The sequence below is a fragment of the Mustela lutreola genome, chromosome 16 (genome assembly GCF_030435805.1).
Source record: "Mustela lutreola isolate mMusLut2 chromosome 16, mMusLut2.pri, whole genome shotgun sequence".
In the NCBI taxonomy this organism is placed as follows: Eukaryota; Metazoa; Chordata; class Mammalia; order Carnivora; family Mustelidae; genus Mustela; species Mustela lutreola.
This window is the reverse complement of record NC_081305.1, coordinates 14,506,756-14,519,866: the sequence shown is the minus strand read 5'-3', so window position 1 is coordinate 14,519,866 and position 13,111 is coordinate 14,506,756. Positions and strand designations below refer to the sequence as shown.

The 13,111-nt window shown below is 37.4% G+C and overlaps 1 long non-coding RNA gene across 1 annotated transcript in view; it reads left to right on the top strand.

Moving 5' to 3' along the window:
* The first annotated feature begins 3,644 nt into the window (after window positions 1–3,644).
* LOC131818747 (uncharacterized) overlaps window positions 3,645–13,111 on the top strand; it is a 94,078-nt gene continuing 84,611 nt past the window's right edge. Inside the window, exon 1 of the long non-coding RNA XR_009348926.1 lies at window positions 3,645–4,175. This is a non-coding gene — a long non-coding RNA (uncharacterized LOC131818747). The remainder of the gene's footprint in view (window positions 4,176–13,111) is intronic.

Here is a 13,111-nt window from a genome sequence, read left to right as displayed (position 1 = left end):
TCATTTTCAAAGGAGTTCCATTTGCTTTTAGCAACTCCCCCAGAGGCCCTTCCATACGTATTCTTGAGACCTCTGAACCCATAGTATATCAGAAATAAATAGTCAAGGAGCAAAGAAAAGACTAGTCTGCTATCGTCACTAAAACAGTGAGCTTTCTCAAGATCGTCACTAACACCAGTGAGCTTACGTTGCAATCGTCACTATAATCAGTGAACTTTCCTAAAACTTCTCTGGCCAGAATTTTCTTCTAAATAAATTCGTCACTTACCTCAGTGCACTGTTAGAAATGGAGAAAGGCGGCGGCCCTAGTAGGCTCGAGTGCGCTCCGCAGTGAGGTGGTGTCTTCGGCCCTCCCGCTGTCCGCTGCAACCGGGCTGTGCCGCTTGAGCTGGGACGCGCCTCCACGCTCCTTGCCGCCTCCTTCCACTAACGGGCCACCATTTATCGCCGTCCAGCAGGGATAATAACGACCCTCCCTCTGGTTGGGTTTCAAAAAAGAAAGGGGCTTTATTTCCTATGGCCATCGCTTATATAGGGGAGCTAAGCCAATCAGCATAGACAGCGATATGCATCCACCAATCTTAAGCTTGTTACCAAGTACCCACAGCATAGCAATAGTTCAACAGCCAATAGGTAGTACTTCCTGTTTACGATCAGTCACTCTAGACACAAATCGCCAGGCGCCATTTTGCAAAGCTCTGTGGATGATGGATCTCTGGGCCCCTGGAGCATCCACCCTCAACAGTGAACCAATGACATCTGGGAAAAATTCCTTTGGATATGCCAAAACATGCTTAATATGTCCAGTATCTATCATAAAAAGTTACAGATTCCAAATTAAATAATATGCTGGTAGTTTTTGCAAACCAATCCCTTGTAAGCCAAAACCAGTTAGTCTTTTTGTTTTGTTTGCATAGCCTAGTATTATTAGGGATGTGTTTTGTTTACAAATTTTAATTTGAATGTTTTGCTTAGGCAGACACTCTGTGATTTAACACAGGCTCTACTACTTTCTATTATCTTACACTAATCTGATTACATATTTATGTCTATATAAATGGTCTAAACAGAGAATTCTATTGGTGACAGACAACAGCTCCCAACCTTTTCTGCTTTTTGAGCACCAGCTATTGGTAAGCGCTGGACTGTGTGTACCCCCCACCAAACCTCCACATTTCTTTGTTGAAGTCCTAATCCCCAGCTTCTCAGAATGCAGCCATATTTAAAGACAAGATCTCTGAAGAGATAATTAAGCTTAAAAAAAAATTTCTTTAGGGTAGACCTTAATCCAGTATGAATGGTCTGCTTTTAAGAAGAAATTAAGATACAGTTTACATGCACATAGGAGAGACGATGCAAAGACAAAGTCAGAACATGGCCATCTACATAAGCCAAGGAGAGAGGCCTCAGAATGAAATCAACCCTGCTAACAACTTGATCTTGGACTTTCTACTTTCTAGAATTACAAGAAAATAAATTGCTGTTGCTTAAGCCACCCAATCCACAGTATTTTGTTAAGGTCCTCCTAGCAAACTAATATAGCTACCAATTATATTTAACCTTAACCTTAGTCATTTTTACATCAAAATCATGTTTACTATGTTCAAGTCATTTTGCCAGGTACACTGGCAAATACCATTCTAAGCAGTTTAAAAGCTAGTGGTTGAGGCAAACTATATATAAGATATATTTGTCAATATAAAGGAGAAACATCACAAGGTCTAAAGCAAAAATGCCAAATAAAGAGCATGTTATAATTCTATAGGTGGTCTGGAGTGAGAATTAATTATGGGCTACAACTCAAAAAAATTAGAATTTAGCCTAGGTGTTAAAGGATAAGTAAGAGTCAACTAAGCAGAGAGGAAAGGACATCTAGGTGAGAGGAACAGTGTACAAAAACAAATATATCTACTATTTGAATAAACATATTTTTTCCACGTTATAGGTACATCTAAGGAGTTCAAGTTTTTTCTCAAACTTAAGTCACTATACAGTATTAATGACTAAGTCCTTATAAAATTTAGGCATTTTTTTTTCCTGCCAGATAAATAAGAGTCCAACTGACTTTGTTCAGTACAATACTGACATCCAAAGGATGCTCTGGTTCATCTCTAAAGTCTCCTGGGTCTCTGCTGAGATTTAGTTTTATTTTCAAATGGTCTGTGAGGGCAGTTAAGCAGCTCATTGAACATTCTCTTTTGAAATTCTGGCCATTTTTTGATCTCTTGCCTATATATCAAATCTCATCACATTAGATGGCTCCACAATGCAGGTGGCCTATGTTTTCTTAAGAGCCTCCTCTTTTGCAGAATGTATTACACAATTCATTAATGTTTCATACCTAAGCATTCTAATGTATTTAATTTTTTATTTAATGAAATTTCTAACCTAGAGGCTGGGGAAGTTATTCAAAATGTTTCATCCAAGCTGCTGGAAGAGTGCTCATTAGCAGGGTGTTCTGAAGATGAAATATTAAGAGGTTGGCAGGAACCTAAACACAGATAGATCTAAGCTTTCAAAAATGCTTCCTTGCCTTAACTCTAGAGAACTAAATTCTTCCTGATAAGCAGGTAAGTATTGCTGAAGTTTTCTTAAAGACACTAGTGACAAGAATTTAACAATGACTCTTGTGGTTTGTTTAAAAGTGTGTTTTAAAGCAGCAAATCTTTTTAGAAGAATTATGTCTTTAAAGAGCCTGATTTCTCTTCTATCATTTCAAGGTTTACTTCACGACTTATGTGAGACAAATATCTTCAAATGAGATACACTTTGAAACAAAGGCGCCATATTTAGCACCTGGCTTCAATTATTTTAGATTAAAATGATTCTCCTAAAGAAAAGAGACAGCTGAATTAGTTTGATTCTTGGAATGGTTCAGGCTCAAAACACCTGGCCATTTCACCATCTACCTTCAGATTTGTGGGAGATTAAGAGTTTAAGTATGAGAATCTTTGACACTGTTAACAGAAAATTTGAAAATTTAGGTCTTTCTCCATTACCGGGTTAAGATGGAATTTGGCAGTCAGGAAGAACCAAATTTTAAATTTAAGAACAACAACGAATTTTAAATTTAACAGTAAGTCGAATTGCACGCGGTGTTTTAAAACTACAAAATGTGTACAGTGCAGTAAAAAATCCGCACTCTAAGAAGATAGTGAATTTTCACCTTTTCCTTTTTTCAGTACCTGCTCCTCCGGTGACAAAGTGGACTAGACTTTCCATAAACCCCTATTTAATGAGTGGGTAGGGTTACCACACGCTTACCTGAGGGAAACAACTTGCACTTTGTAACTGGACAGGAATATCGTTTGGTGACAGAGAAGGGTAAAGGAAAGGGAGGCCGGTGGCGTGACCCAAGCACAGGGCCGCCTTTACTCTTGAGGAAACTGTCTAGCCAAACAGCTCCTTGTCCAACTAACAGGGACGCTTTTCCCGCGGAGTCTCGTCTTCCGGTCCGAAGTCACCTCGGCCCGCCCACCCGGAAGCCGTCGTCTTAGCAACAGCGTATCGACCCGCCTCCATCCCTTTACCACGCCCACCAACTTTAGCGTCTGGAGTCATTCTGGCTTTGATTGGTCCATCTCTCCCTCACTCTAGGAGACGTTTGGGGCGGCGCGACTCCAGACTTCGTATTTGAATTTGTGGCGCGTTGAGTTCTTGAGGTGTGGTATGGAGCTGGGCGTTTTGCTGAAGCCAGTAATCTTGTGGTGAGCGACTTTGAGGGGAAGATGACAAAAAGGGCGGCCGGAGGTGTGGGGGCCTTGAGTCAAACAGGTCGCCGCGAGATGGGGGACTTCAGGAGGCTGCTTCACTCGCCTGAGGCAGGACCTCTGTCCGCCTACACACACCTCCTCACGTCTTTTCCCCGGCGATTCAGAGACAGAAACAACCCTCCCGAGCTCTGACGCGCTTCCGCGTCCCACCAGCTGCACTTTATGCCCACCGCTGCCTTTCATAATTGTATCCTCCTCCCCCTCATCAGTATTAGAAACTTTACATCTGCTCTTGACTGTGGAAGATGTCTCCGCAGCAACTGGTGAGCGTCCCACACCTCACAATCTGAATCCAGAACGTCCCTCATCAAGAAAGAGGATGCTGCTGTCCTAATCTTCCCGAGTGGGATGTAGTGAAGGTCACGTGGAGATCGGAAGCTCTGTATAAAGCAACACAAAAATGTAAGTTACTATTGTGCAGTTGCTGACTCTGAATAATGACGGATTCATATAAAAAACATGGTTATTTTTTTTTCCTTCTCAGACCTATTCATGTATATGCGTTTCACCTGTATTTTGGAGTACATCCAAAGTCAGGCTTGATCTGAAACAAAAGCAGCAGCTGATTGAAACCTCTTCACTAAATTTCAACTTACTTGGTATGACCTGATTTCCCACCACTCCGCAGCGTATTTAAATGTCAAATTGAGATTCAGGACCTGAGATTCAGGATGTTTCCCAAACATCTCCTGTCTATGAGAATCTTCTTTTTCTTTCTAACTGGATAATTCAACGTAATTTTCTAAATGTCCAGCCTCTAGAACAGAGGTTCTTAACTGTGGGGTGTGGCGTCCACAGTCCCCTCTAAGAACCAAGATAAGTCTTGGAGATCTTGTATACAATATAACATACAAAAATTTTGTATCAATTTCAGGGAGTTTTAGGGTCCACTTTGAAGTGTGGATATCTATAGGGCCCCTGTTCAGTTCTAGAAGTTTATTTCTATTGTTTAAAAAAGTAGTAGTTATGCAGCAAAAACAGGTAAGTGTTTTACTTAAAAAAAAAAAAAAAGTGTCTTTTAATTTCTGTTGTTTTGAAACTCACAGTTCTGAAGCAAGTGAGATTGAGAAACAATTGTATTAGTAACAAAACTTATAAAGGAGCACTGATTTAAGAATTTTGGAGAAGTCACTGAAATGCTTCTTAAAATCATAGCAAAGTCAACCACAGATGAGGGTAGTATATGGGCACAGAGGCATACAAAAAATAAGTGGACAAGGGATGCCTGGGTGACTCAGTCAATTAAGTATCTGCCTTTGGCTTAGGTCATGATTCCAGGGTCCTGGATCGAGCCCCATCTAGGGCTCCCTGCTCAGCAGGAAGCCTTGCTTCTCCCTCTTCCATTCTCCTTGCTTGTGTTCCCTCTCTCACACTCTCTCTTTCTCCGTGTCAAATAAGTAAAATCTTAAAAAAAAAAAAAAAAATAAGTGGACAAGATTTTGTATCCAGAATCTTTTTGAATTAACATAAAAAGTAGGAAAATTCTTGACAGACACAGAGTTAAAATAATTTACTTGCCTTAATTTTTTGAATGTTTTATATTGAAATACTTTTTGTGAAATTCCACCAAATGTCTATTATACATTGTCTTCTGAACTATTTAAAGCATTATTTTTTCACATTAGAACTTTAGTTCACCTGAAACTTAATTTTGTGTATGATGTGAAGAATGGCTTTAACTAAATTTTTTTTCATTGTTTTATTGCTGTTTGGAAGTCTATGGTTCATGGGCCAAATCTGGCTCACCATTTTTGTAAATAAAATTGTTGGAACACAGACACATCTTTACTTGTCAGTGGCTACTTTTGTGCCACTATGTCAGAGTTTAGTAGTTGTGACAGAGACTACATGGGCTTCAAAACCCAATTATCTTACTGTCTATCCCTTTACAGAACAAGTTTGCCAGCCCGTTATATGACATTCTTTTGCCACTAAATGGATAATATCATGTTTGTCCCATGTAGTTTCCATTTGTTTGTCTTTGTTTTTGAGTTCTCTAGTCTGTGTCATTTGTCTAGCCCTGCACGTATATCACAATGTTTTCATTTTTGAGCTCTAAAATAAAACAGTATCTGATAAGTTAAATTGCTGTCCTTATTCCTCATATCAAGTTGTTTTTCACCTTACTCTTGGTTGTTAGATCCTCCATATTAAGTTTATGATAAGTTTACCAAATGCCATGAGAAATCTTTTTGGGGGTTTGATGGTAATTACTTTGAATATACAGATTATTTTGGGAAGAATTATCATCTTTGTGTTATTCTACCTGAACATGAACATACTATATCCTGATTGTTATTATGTCTTTTAATGTGATTTTATTTCTGTTTCTTTTAGAGTGTTCTTAAGAGAGATTAGTCTTTGGTTTTGCTTTCTTGTCCCTAGTCTTAGGATTAGGGCAAGGCTGGCTGGTTTCTTTAAGTGAGGAAGAGTTTCTTTAAGTTGGAAGAGTTTGTATGGAATTGGTATTACTTCTTTGTTAAATAGAATGCATCAGTGCATCTCTCTAGGCCTGACATTTTCTTTGTGAGAAGGTTTTTTTGTTTTTTTTTTTAAAGATTTTATTTATTTATTTGACAGAGAGAAATCACAAGTACACTGAGAGGCAGGCAGAGAGAGAGAGAAGGAAGCAGGCTCCCTGTTGAGCAGAGAGCCCGATGCGGGACTCGATCCCAGGACCCTGAGATCATGACCTGAGCCGAAGGCAGCGGCTTAACCCACTGAGCCACTCAGGCGCCCCTCTTTGTGAGAAGATTTTAATGAAATTTAAAAAATGAGAACAAAGTTTACTTCTTTACACCTTACCGTTTCTGGCACTCTTGCTTCTTGTCTAAGTTTGTATCATTTCCCTTAAGTCTGAAGAACTTCCTTGAACATTGCTTATACTGTGGCTTGTTGGTCATGGATTCTATTAGTGTTTTCTTGAAAATGTTTTTATTTATCTTTGATTTTTGAAAGTTATACTTTTATACTGTATATATGATTCTGGTTTTTAGCACTTTTGTATTGTCTTCATGCTTGTGTTGTTTTTAGTTAGATATTTGAAGTTGTATTTTGTTCTCTCATATGTCTGCTTTTTTTTTTTTTTTTTTTTTTTATTTATTTGACAGAGAGAAATTACAAGTACACTGAGAGGCAGGCAGAGAGAGAGAGAAGGAAGCAGGCTTCCTGCTGAGCAGAGAGCCCGATGCGGGACTCGATCCCAGGACCCTGAGATCATGACCCGAGCCGAAGGCAGCGGCTCAACCCACTGAGCCACCCAGGTGCCCCATCATATGTCTGCTTTTTAAAAAAGTTTTTTTTTAAAGATTTTTTAACCTTATTTGAGAGAGAGAGTGAATAGAGCAAGGGGAAGAGGACACAAGCTGGGGGACCCAGCAGAGGGAGAAGGAGAAGCAGACTCTCAGCTGAGTAGAGAGCCCAGTGACCTGGGGCTTGATCCCAGGACCCTGGGATTATGACCTGAGCCAAAGGCAGATGCTTAACCAACTGAGCCATTCACACCTGCTTCTTATTTTTAAAGTCTGTTTTATTGAGGCGAAATTCATAGAGAGTAAAATTCACTCTTATTAGAAATACAGTTCCATGAATTTTGACAAATGTAAACAGTTGTGAACTTTTACCATAATCAAAATATGAAGTATTTCTGTAAATCTACAAAATTTCCTCATTATCCATCATCGTCAGTTCTCCACCTCCACTCCCAACCCCTAGCAAAACTTATCTGAGATTTGCTGCTCATAGATTTGCATTTTAAAAACATCTTGTTAATGGCATCTTATGCAGCTTTTTGTGTCCAGCTTCTTCCAGTTAGTATAATGCATTTAAGGTTCATCCATGTTGTTGCATATATCAGTAGCTTATCCTTTTATGTGTGTTGAGTAGTATTCCATTACATATATGTACCAAAATTTGTCCATTTGCCAGTTTGTAAACATTTTGGGTTGTTCCCAGGTTTTGGCTTTTAGCAATAAAGTGCTGTATATACTGGCCGATAGGTCTTTGTGTGATTATAAATATTTATTTTTGCTAGGTGACAACATAGGATTGATACTGCTGGGCCATATGATAAAAATATATTTAACTTTATAAAATACTACCAACCTTTTCTTCATAGTGGCTATTCCTTCTGTTTTCCTATCAGCAACTTATGATCACTTTCATTAGTGTACATTCATATCAGCTCTTTGATGGTGTTCGTAGTTTAAATTTAACTGTTCCAGTACCTGTGTATTAGATGTCTCATAATTTTAATTGCATTTCTCTGATGACTAATGATCTAAAGTATCTCCTATGTATTTATTTGCTTTATGTATAACTTCTTTGGATGAAGCATCTATTAAAATCTCTATTTTTAAAATATAGCTTCACTGAAGTAAAATTGACATACAATAAGTTGTATATATTTAAATCATATGTTTTAAGTTTTGATATATGTATATACCCATCACTACAATCAAATTAATACACATGCTACAGCATGAATGAACCTTGAAAACATTATACTATGTGAAAGAAGATAATCATAAAAGGTTACATAGTGTTTGATTCTATATAAAATGTCCTAATAGGCAAATCTATAGAAATAGAATGTAGATTAGTGTTTTCCAGGGACTGAGAGAAGCAGAAGTGGAGTGGGAGAGGGGTTTTTTGGGGGGGATTATAAAATATTCTGGAATTAGAACTTGTGATGGCTGAATAGTTCTGTGAATATTCTGAAAAACTACTGAGTAGTATTTTAAAAGGATAAATTTTATGGTATGTGAACTATATGTAAATGAAGATTTTTTTTAAAAAGAGGGAGGGACAACTCAGTGGCTAAGTTGGTGAAGCATCCAGCTATTGATTTGGCTCATGTCATGATCTCAGAATGCTGGAATTGAGCCTAGGGTCCAGCTCTGTGCTTAGCAGGGAATCTACTTGGGATTCTCTCACTCCCTCTCCTTCTGCCCCTCCCCCCACGCATTCTCTTTCTCTCTCTCTTTCAAATAAATTAATAAATTGTAAAAAAAAAAAGAAAAAGAAAAAACCAACTAGTTGTGATCTGCTAATGGACTGTTCAAACAGCATTGTTTATAAGTGCAAAACATGGAAACTAACTCTATGTCCATCAATAGAAGAATGTAAAAAAAAAAAGAAAAAGAAAAATTTGAATGAAAAAGTGAAGCAATTAAAATAATGAATTCATTAAAATTTTAATGAATAAAAGCTTGTATCAGTATGATGAAACTCATGATCATAATCTGAGCAAAAATATTTTGCGTAAGAATCTGTCAGAGGTATAATACCGAATTAAAGTTTAAAAATATATGGAACACTATATAATTTAGTTTAAAAAAGAAAAATTCATGGGGTTACAAACATCAGCTTCCAGAGAGTAATTGGTTGTGGAGGTAACTTGTAATATGTACTTGTAGCAGGGAAGAGTGAAAAAGTAGAACTAAGGAAGAACGCATACAGTGCTTGAACTATATCTGTCAGTGTGTTATTTTTTAAGCTATATGATAGGTATACAGAATTCTTTTTATTTTTAGAATATTTTATATAATTTTGCATAAGAAAAAGGACACTAAAATGGAGATGGAACCATAGCACCTGGAAAGGCAAAGTTAGGTAATTTTTTTTTTTTTTTTAAACAAAAGAATAGCAATGTCAAATGTAGAATCGAAAGCAGATCAGATGGAATTGAGAAAAGGATGTTGAGGGAGTACTGATTTGCATAAATGAAGTTATAATATAACTTCTTCTAAGGTTATATTTTCCTTTGAGAAACCAAGCAAAAATATAGAGCCAGATGACCTGGAAGCAATTTAACTAATGCAATATTTGGCAAAGTGGTACTACTCTCAGAAGTCAAATCAGTGCCTTCTAGGAGATTTTAGCCAATCTCAGAAGAAGAACATAAAGATGTGGGATATGAGGAAATGCCATGCATGAGATCTTCCTTACATGGAATAGGAGCTCGGTTAAAAGATAATCACCTCCTTAGAAGGCACCCTGAGAAACAGATTATTCAGTTGAGCGGGAGGATACATGAGTGGTTTCTAGGTTTTTTATATCGTACCCCATTCTAGTGTCAAGGAAATCTAAAAATTCAATTCTTGTCCACAACGAGGAAAGGAATTTGTTAAAATTGTACTATCAAGACTTTTGGCTGGGAAGATAATTTTTTATAAAGAGAGGACTTTGTAGAAGCTGTGAGTTCAGAGGGCTAGGGTCATTTAAAAAGTGCTACCCACAGTGATAAAAAGAGGAAAACAGAAGTGCCAAAAGACTTCCAGAAACCCGGGCCTGCAGAATATGGACAGGGATTATATGAATTCTGTGCAGTTTCTTAAATATGATATTCTCTATTTTGGGTCAAATGATATCCCCCAGAAAGTTATATTCATGTCTTCACCTTCACCTTGGGTATTTGTGAATGTGACCTTATTGGGAAATGAGGTTGTTGCAGATGTAACCCAAATTAAGGTCATTCTCAATTAGGTTAGACCCTAATCCAGTGGTAGGCATCCTTATATAGAGAAGGGAGAAGATTGAGATTTAGGGAAGGAATAAAACAAAATCCTAAGACCTGTTTCTGTAGTAGTATATAGACAGCTTATGACAGATGTACCCTATAGGGGTCTCATTTGTTTCTATGAGGAATCCTCAAGATTCCTTAGAGGAACTTATCTAGATACTTGACCTTACTCTCAAAGCAGTTACCATTGCTGGGAAAAATTAGTAAACAGGAATAATAATAGTTATAGCAAAGCAACAGCTAACCTAACATTTTCATCTTGTGGTTATCTCATTTGTTTCTTTATTGATAACAATTATCCCTCTTTCACAGATGAGGAGGTGATGTTTACTAGAAAGTTGACTGATTAAAAAACAAATCTGCATTTCAAAAAAAGACATCACCCTCCCCAAGAGAGTAAGGAAAACAGGAGTTCAGGCATTTAATAGTACCGGTTAACAACTGAGATTCTAAGCTTAAGATATGTTTAAGATTGGAAGGGTGAATGCAAACATTTTAATTATGTGGTCTGGAGTTAAACTCATACAACAAGTATCTTGTAGTTGCTGTAGAAATAAAGGCATGATTTCTCAATTGGCATTTTATAAAGATAACACTATTACAGTCACCTTTTAAAAAAATTAATGACAGTTGTTGTTTTTTTGTTTTTTTGACTTACATAGCATGTACTTTTTTTCCTCTCCCTATGAAGATCTATCTGGAACAATATATACAATTCATTTTTAAAAAATTTTTTCTTTATTTATTTGAGAAAAAGAGATCACAAGTAGGCAGAGAAGCAGGCAGAGAGAGGGGAAAGCAGGCTCCCTGCTGAGCAGAAAGCCTGATGTGAGTCTCGATTCCAGGACCCTGAGATCATGACCTGAGCTGAAGGCAGAGGCTTAATTCACTGAGGCACCCAGGCGCCCCTATACAGTTCATTCTATCTTCTTCAGGTTAGACAACCATTAGAACTATCAGCCATGATGAGACTTCTAAGAGCATACATAGAAACTATTTATATTAAAAAGTAGGCATTTTATTTCCCTTCAAGGAAATAGGTATCAGGAACTTGAAAATGTCTCGAGTACATAAAGATTTCCCTTATCATATTTTTTTCTGGAAGAATATAGATTTTTTGTTAAAGTAAGAAGAATATTAAGTCAAATTATTGTTAACAAAATCTTTTTCACCTTTTGTGGTAGGAAATAAGTCCAATTTTATCTAAAACAAAAAAATCTTAGATATTTAAGATTATAATTAAAATTATAATTAAAATCAGGTAATATGGAATATAAAATATATCCCAAAGTATCTTAAATACCAAGTTCTTATTTTTCAATAAACTTTTAGATTTCTTGTTCCTGCATTATGGAAGAAAAGATAAGCTAAAGTGCCCTCACTTATGAAAAAACAAAAACAAAAACTGTGTCCTATTAAAGGGAAATCTCTAGGGTCTAGAACAACTGAGGTGCTGGTGGGGGAAAAGCAGTAAACTTATAGACTTTATTCATTCACCTACTGAAAGATGTCTTGGTTGCTTCCAAGTTTCGGCAATTATGAATAATGGTGCTATAATCATTTATGTAGTGATCTTTCAACTCTTTTGGGTAAATAGCAAGGAGCAGATTGCTGGATTATGTGATAAGGGTATATTTAGTTTTGATAAAAAGCAAACAAACAAAAAACCCTGCCAAACTCTCTTCCAAAGTGGTTGTACCATTTTGCATTTCCCCAGCAATAAATGAGAGTACCTGTTGTTTCACAGCTTCACCGGCATTTGGTATTGTAATTGTTTTGAATTTTTGGCATTCTAAGAAATGTGTACATTTTTTAAATTTGTAATTTCCTAATGCATTATATAATGAGCATCTCTCTCTCTCTCTCTCTCTTTTTTTTTTTTTTTTTTTTTGGCCATCTATATATCTTCTTTGTTGAGGTATCCCTTCATGCTTTTTTAAGAGGGTTATTTTCTTATTGTTAAGTTTTAAGGGTTATGTCTAAGAGTTATGTTCAACAATTGTCTCTGGTTGGTTTTAACAAATGGTCTCAGGGAAAATCCTTTTTGTACTGATGAGCTCTGGTAAGTTTAAATAACAATAGTCTTACATGTAGAATCTTTCATGTCCAATAATGACCTTTCTCTGGGATGGGACTTTGAAAGAATTCTAGCTTCTTGGACTGCCAGACATGATTGTAGCTGGGTTTTTTTTGAGAATCATGTGGGGCTGAGGGTGGACAGATGGGTATAAGGCAAATTAAAATGCTACAAAGCTCATTGTTCTTAGGAGATTTTCTTGGGCCCCCATGTTGGGTCCCCCAATAATGGGTCCGTGATTAAAGGAGTGAGACTGATACAAAGTGAAGGTCAAGCAAAGCTTTATTTCACGCCAAGCATCAAGAATCAACCCAACTGGCCGGGGTCACGCCTCTTACAAAGAGCGGGACCCCTCCCTGCCTCACAGACTAACTTTTATAGAGCAAAGGCCATGTGGTTGATCCTGGCCACACACAGGTGGTCAATGAGATTACAATACACAGAGAAAGCTGCACAGTCATGCTAGGTCACACACGGGTGGCCAATTGAACTACAGTTCACCCTATAGTAGCTATTTGAACTAGCCTATCACTTTAGTCAGAATGGGCACCCAAAAGGCACCCCAAAGGTGGGACCCACACTCCTTGGTAGCCAGGAGACAGTATGTGCCCCCACTGATTGAATGTCTCCACCTGACCTGACCTACCCTTGTATTTGGGCTTTATTACCTGGGACTGCTTTCTGGGACTTGCTTTTAAGTAAGTTCCCCTGAGGGGAGGGCAGGGTCAATTTAAGTTT